Genomic DNA, 6,965 nt, shown 5'->3' with positions numbered 1-6,965 from the left:
AAGTGCTTCCAAGCCTCAGAGTCTGATGGATGACGCATTACACCATCCTCTTTTGTATGCTCATGATGCCATCTCATGTCGGCAGCTGTAGCATGGGATGCATATAATCTTTGCAATCTAGGAATCAAAGGAAAATAATACATTTTCTTGTAAGGGATCAATTTCCTCTTACGAGAGCCAATACGACGCTTGTATCAATTATGGCCACAAAATGTACAAGATGTAAGGTGTTCATCATCACCCCAATACAACATACATCCTGATTCACAACAATCAATCTTTTCAACTGGCAAACCCAAGCTACGCACTAGCTTCTTGGTTTGATAGTAGCTATCAAGCACTATGTTATCTTCAGGTAAAACCTCTTTCAACAATTGCATCATTTGGTTATAACTTCTCTGTGACATATTGTTCTCCATTTTAATATTTAACATTCGAGAGACAATAGCAAGTTGAGAGAGGGAAGAACCAGGATATAATTTTGCATCAGCTGCTTGTAGCAAGTCATATAATTTTTGGGACTCGGGATTAGGATCTTCCTCCATTGAAGGTTCACAAGGATGAGACGACTCAGGTTCATTATTGCTAAAAGATTGCCAACTTGAACCTTGGGGAAAGTTAGGACCAGCTGCATCAAAAATCATTTGACGGTATGGATTATTATATCTTAATTCAGGTGTAGCACCACCATTCAAATCCTGATCAAAAGAAATGTCACCAATCACATCTTTTTCTCCTTGATGCTTCCAGATAAAATAGTTATCAACAAATCCAGACTTATAAAGGTGATGCTTAATCGTTTCAACATCCATGAACTTAAAGTTGTAACAGTTTTTACATAGACATCTAACTTTATTACTGCTCATGCGATTCTGTTGCGAACATGCAAATTGGATAAATTTATCCACTCCAATTACGAAACTAGAATTTATAGCCCCTCGATCATCCAACCTATCATACATCCAACCACGCTCTAGATTATTCATGTTCCTAATAATGTTTAAATTTACAAAAAAAATTAGTAACAAGTACAAACTGTGGACCAGAAGGTACTCTCATTCATATTCATCAAATTCAAACAAAACATGCATATTGGCAAAACAGGAACAATTTCTAAAGTTCTTCACTATGCAGACTTTAAAAAAACTTACGAACTATTAAAGCAATTATTAATTATAATCAACTTACAAAACAGTTGCTAGAACATTCTAATTTTAGTCAACTTATAGAACAATTAAAGCATTCTAATTCAAATCAACTTACTGAAGCATTCTAGATACAGTGAACTTATTGAAACTATCTAATTACTCTATTAATCTCACAAAATTGATGACAAACAAAAGGGATTGAAGCATTACAGTTAATTTACAGTACAAACAACGCTTTCCAGTGTGTGAAAAACTAGAGCAAGAAAAGAATTTGGAGCCAATACTACATTTCATCAGCAACAAACAGAAGCACATTACATGAAAAACTTTCTACTGAACAAGCAGTTAGCTAATAAATTTAATCTTAGAGGTTCTTGATGACTATGTAGTTGTTTTGATTTGATTTGGTTAATAATTTAATCTACTGAACAAGCAGTTGGCAAGAATCTTTATTTCAAAAAGACAATTTTTAAGAAAATCACATGACTTTCCTCTATAAGTACAACAATTCCTCTAGCAAATGAAACCAAAGAAAACATTAAAGTCTAGAATGCATTTTTCTAGCAAATAAAATCAACAAACAAGTTAAAATTTAGAATGTATTCCTCCAGCAAGAACTAATCACAGAAACACCCACAACAACAGAATAAGAATTCTCCAAACTTTTCACTAATCTCTTAAACAAAAAGCTCTAACTCGAATAGTCTCAAGATAATGGCAACAATCTTCATCATAGTTAGATTGAGTAAACAAAATACCTCGGAACTTAAATCTTGAGCTAAATCAGAGATAGAAATGAAGAGTGAGGCTTACTTAAAGCGAATATCAACCAGACCCTGATGATGATGTTATAACAGCAAGGGCCTGCAACATTTTAACATTTCATTACCTTGGTTATTAGCAAGAACATGGAACAATAACAATATAAATAAAAACTAAACACTTAATACAGTAGGCAATGAATCTGATTTTTGTTTTGTTTTCTGTAAAAACAGGCAGAGGAAGAGAACTTCAGCAAACATCAGCATGAGATAATTACTCAATCTCTTCAATCAGAGAAATACTTGAAAGTTCAGAAGATTCAAGGCAACTCTCAACAGGTACGTGGTACTAAAACTATTCTCAACAGGTACGTCGTACTAATATAATTTCCTTCTCTTTATTAACCTCATGACATTCCCCCATATTATTTAGGATGGAAACAAAGAAAGCAATTACTACAGAGATCTTCAAAGGACTCTTGCAAAAAGTGTATTAGTGAGCCAATTTCTAGGCAATATAGTAGCTCAGACTTTAGACAGCAATTATATTCATGAATCCCATCTAAGTAGGTGAGCCAATATAAAAATAATTGTTTTGTTTAAAATTGACAAGGTACCATTGAGGCAGCAAGAATTAATTTCTACTCGCATTGACAATTGTGGAACCCAAAGTCAATGACCATTTCAACATTGAAATCCAAATGCTTGCTTGAACCCTAATCCCTATTTCCAGAAAACATAATTTCTAGAAAAAAAACCCTATTTTTGAAACACTTGAATTTTTATAACCCCTATTTTGAGAAAATCCCAATCCTACTTCAAGTAATCAAGCTAAATGAAATGGAAAGAGTTAAGAGTTAAAATAGCATATTTTCATACACCCAAAACACTAAAATCTCCATTTTCAGAAGACGAGTTGAGCTGGAAAACAATGTTTTTGTCAACTGAAGCCATTGATACCCAAATCCAGCGAATCTAACATCCAAATGCAGGAACGAGTTGGGGTTCTTATCTTGCAGAAAGAATTGTTGAAACTACCCATTTTGAAAATACCACAGCCCTATTGAGATGGAGAGCTAAACGAAATTGAAATCGAGATGAGAGATTGAGCTTACAGTGGAGACTTGGAAAGCTAGATGTGGAGAATTGGAAAGGAGATGAAGAACTTCAATGGAGCTTGCAGTGAGACTTGGAAAGCTTCAATGGAGATGGAGCTTGAGAGAGGCCTCTTTGGAGCGGGAGCTTGAAATGTGGAAATAAATTTGTGCCCTAGAATATAATATGACTTTAAAAAATTTTGCAACGAATTTAGTGACAGATTCTAACATCCGTCACTTTCAAATTAATGTATATATTTAGAAAAAATTATAATGACGGATTTTTTCGTCACTATATAATATAAATTTTATAAAAATATATTAAAAAGTTTAGCAACCTTTTTTCCGTCACTAATTCCGTTGCCCAATATTTATTAAATTTGTCACCAGTACTTTGTTACTAAATCCGTAGGAAAAATTAGGCGCCAAAATTTCGCGCTAATATTTAGCGACAAAATTAAATAATCCGTTGCCAATCCGTCGCTATATTATTACTCAAAAAATTATTTGTCAATTTTGCAATAAAATGGTAATTTCGTTGCAAATCCGTCGTTATATAGTGACAAAATAGTGTTTGTCGCTAATATCCATCGCTAAACGCTGTTTTTTTAGTAGTGAGTACACACCGGGCAAAAGGAGCGCACCCTCCCCCCCCCATAGCCCATCTGACCACTAAGCGCCGGAACCGGTAGACAACTATTTCTGATGAGGAGCCTCCCTCTTCCACCTCCCTTGTAGTTGCCCCTAGTCTGAAGAGGGGGTTAGCATGCTGAGGAGTTGCATTCCAGCTCAGTGTCGCAGTCTGGATATAGTTCTAGTTTCACACCAGCCTCCGCTTCCGATGCCACTACCTCTGAATAGGCTCATGACTCGATTGGCATACCCGTGTACCCCATTTTGCTTAGCACTGAGTCAAACATGTGGTGTGTCGATGGCCAGTTCTAGATATACTATGATGGGTTAAATAGGAATGAGCATCAGAGTCAGACCCGTACCATCACTGATGAGCATCGGGTTCTTACAGGTAGTCTCCACACCGTGCTCACTATTGTGGAGATATTTAAGAGACAAAAGTGTAAGTGGATGGCACAGAGTTCGGGGAAATTTAGTGAGGAGATGGCCCGAGAGTTCTGTGTCTCCTATGCCACAACTGTCCTTAACTCTATCTCTAAACAGGCTAAGCCAATTGCTCAGCCCCTACTTCAGGCTACTTTGGTGCAGAACTTTTTCGTTGATATCTTCGAGACCACTATCCACAGATTCATTTATGGCCCCGACCTCACTTTGCCAAATAATACCGTAGAGTATGACTACAGGATGGGAGTGGTTCACAGTGGGGAATTTCAGAGGGATGCTGAGAAGAGAGAGAGTTTACTCCGTGAGATGACCTATCAGATTTTTGATGAGGGGGAGCGTACCGAGTTGGTGTGTAATATGACTTTGACTATCAGAAAAGCTACTCTAAGATTCACTGCAAAGTTCTTTTGGACCATTGTGTGTACTAGACTATCCCCTACTCAGGTGGACAACGTGATTTCATGGGATAGGGTTGTGATGTTGGCAACACTTGTGGCAGGACTTGCTATTGGCTTCGCCCGGATTTTGATCGCATTGATTCATGAGAGGGCCTTCAAGACCACCACCACTTTACCCTTTCCATGTCTTATATTTCATATATGCAGGGCTGCAGGGGTGCCTATATGGCATTCTGATAATCTGATCGAGGCGACCAAGACTGTGGACATTGGCCTAATTAAAGATGATACCAACCTTGCTGCAGCATGGAGGGATCCACATGTTTACCTTCCTCCCTTGGGTGTTGATCTTGTTGCTGATGTGAAGCATATACTGGTTGATGATACCACCGCACCTCCCACAACCATAGATGCTTAGGCCCCCCCTTCCACAAGTCAGGTTGTGAGCTCATCTCGAGCCACTCCTTCTTCAAGGTCTATTGTAGTTCCTCTGGCCCGAGTCCAGAAATTATAGACCAAGATAGCCACTATGCTACTACACATTAGGCCTTGGATATTACGATATGTGGAGGAGTCTGAGGCACGTATGGATCAGATGATGGATAGGAAGATTCTGGCGGTACACCAGTGCCTAGATGCCTTTGAGTTGATAGTTTTGGAGAAGCCTGCCCCTACGATTGATGTCACCACTTTCCAGAAAGATTTGGCTGGACTCCATGCTAATGCTGATGCCCTTCTAGCCCCCACTGAGTTTGTACCAGAGCCTGCACCCAAGATTTAGGAGGATGAGGTAGTGATGTCTACCCTTTTCGGTGATACTATGCATCCACCAGAACCCTCCCAAGCGTCTGGAAAATGCGATCGTTCTTTTGTTCGTACTTCTGATGCTGAGGAGGCCCGCTGAGCTAAGAAGAGAGAGAGACAGGAGCTTGAGGCTGCCCAGAGACAGTCTTTGTTAGAGGAGGAGTTGCATTTGAGAAGAGCCCATGAGATGGAGTTTACTGGTGCATCGGGTTCGAGGAGCACTACTGATGGTGTTCCTGCTGTTGATAAGGGTATTACTGATGATGTCCTTAATACTAATCCAGCGGGTTTTGGGAAACCAGATCCACCCACCTATTGATAGATCTTCGGCGCATACGCCATAGGTTTGCTTCACCTTATACGTTACTTATATTTTATCTGTGCATTGAGGGAAATTGCACCATATTTTGTTGGGGTGAGGTAAATGGGTTATGAGTGATAGGGTGAAGTCTGAGTAACCCAACTCATAATCCTCCCTTGGGGTTTTCTTGCGTGTGTTCTTTTTCCCCAAAGGACTGACTTACTTTTATGTTGAACTAGCATGTTTAGGATTGTATGTGTAAAAGTAAGTAGAAGAATGAAAGCATGGTGGCATAAGAGCATGAAATTGATACCTGTCCAAAATTTTGAAATGTGCTAGATGTATAGATTTAATGAGTTGAATGTGTTAGATCTTTATGTGACATGATAATGAACTGGTATGATAGCATGACTTAAGCTAAAACTTGAACTGGGTAATTCAATAATCCAGTAAGGTAACAATATGCCAAGTGTGTGTGAGTGGATTTTCTATATTCATATTGTATGTGCCAATCTAGAACTTTCCCCATTGGTCCTGTGAAGATAATCTAGGCTAGGAGCTGGGAAATGATCAAAGGCCCTTGTTCTAACAAATCCACTTAAGCCTAAAAAGATCCAACTAAAATAAAGAAATGCTCCCTTCGATCCAAATGTTTGAGCCTAATGTAGACCATTTCTTTCAATACACCTAACTCACCTTTCCTAGAAGAGTGTTTTGGCCTTGGTCCCTCCTTGGACATGTGCACCTTAACTTAGGCCAAAAGCCTAAGTTGAGGGTGGCTAATTCAAAAAGTTACCTTAATTTTGGCCCTGGTCCGACATCGGATATTGTGCACCTCAACTCATGCAAAATACATAAGTTGAGGGTGGCTATGAAAAAGGAAATCGAAAGAAAAGGGTATAAAAAGAATTGTGTGTAGAAGAAAGAAAAAGATAGAAAAAAAATGTGACTAAAGTCAAAAGAATAAAAAATAATGATAATGATAATGAGAAACAAAGAATGAAGAAGTAAAAGTGAAAAAGAAGAGCGATAAAATCAAAGTCACATCTGTGCTGAAGAAAGTCAAGGAAAAGAAGAGAAAAGAAAAATATGCCAAGAATTGGTTGAGAAAAGAGGTAAGAAGCCAATGTAATGTCAAGGAGGGCAGAAAAGTCACTAAAAGTACACAAATGTACCCTACCTGACCCTGAGCCTACGTTACAAGCTACGAAAGTCCTATAGTGATCGTAGTAATTAGTTTGGAAATTTTCTGCAGTGAAAATAAGGGAAAGCCTATGGCATTGAACACTATATATATATATATATATATATATTTGAATTCAATTCTGAGCGTGAGTGTTGAATGAATCCTTGAACTTAAAAAATATATTTGTTGTGTG

The sequence above is a fragment of the Solanum tuberosum genome, unplaced genomic scaffold, assembly GCF_000226075.1.
Source record: "Solanum tuberosum cultivar DM 1-3 516 R44 unplaced genomic scaffold, SolTub_3.0 scf00070, whole genome shotgun sequence".
NCBI lineage: Eukaryota > Viridiplantae > Streptophyta > Magnoliopsida > Solanales > Solanaceae > Solanum > Solanum tuberosum.
Note: the sequence above shows the minus strand (reverse complement) of the source record.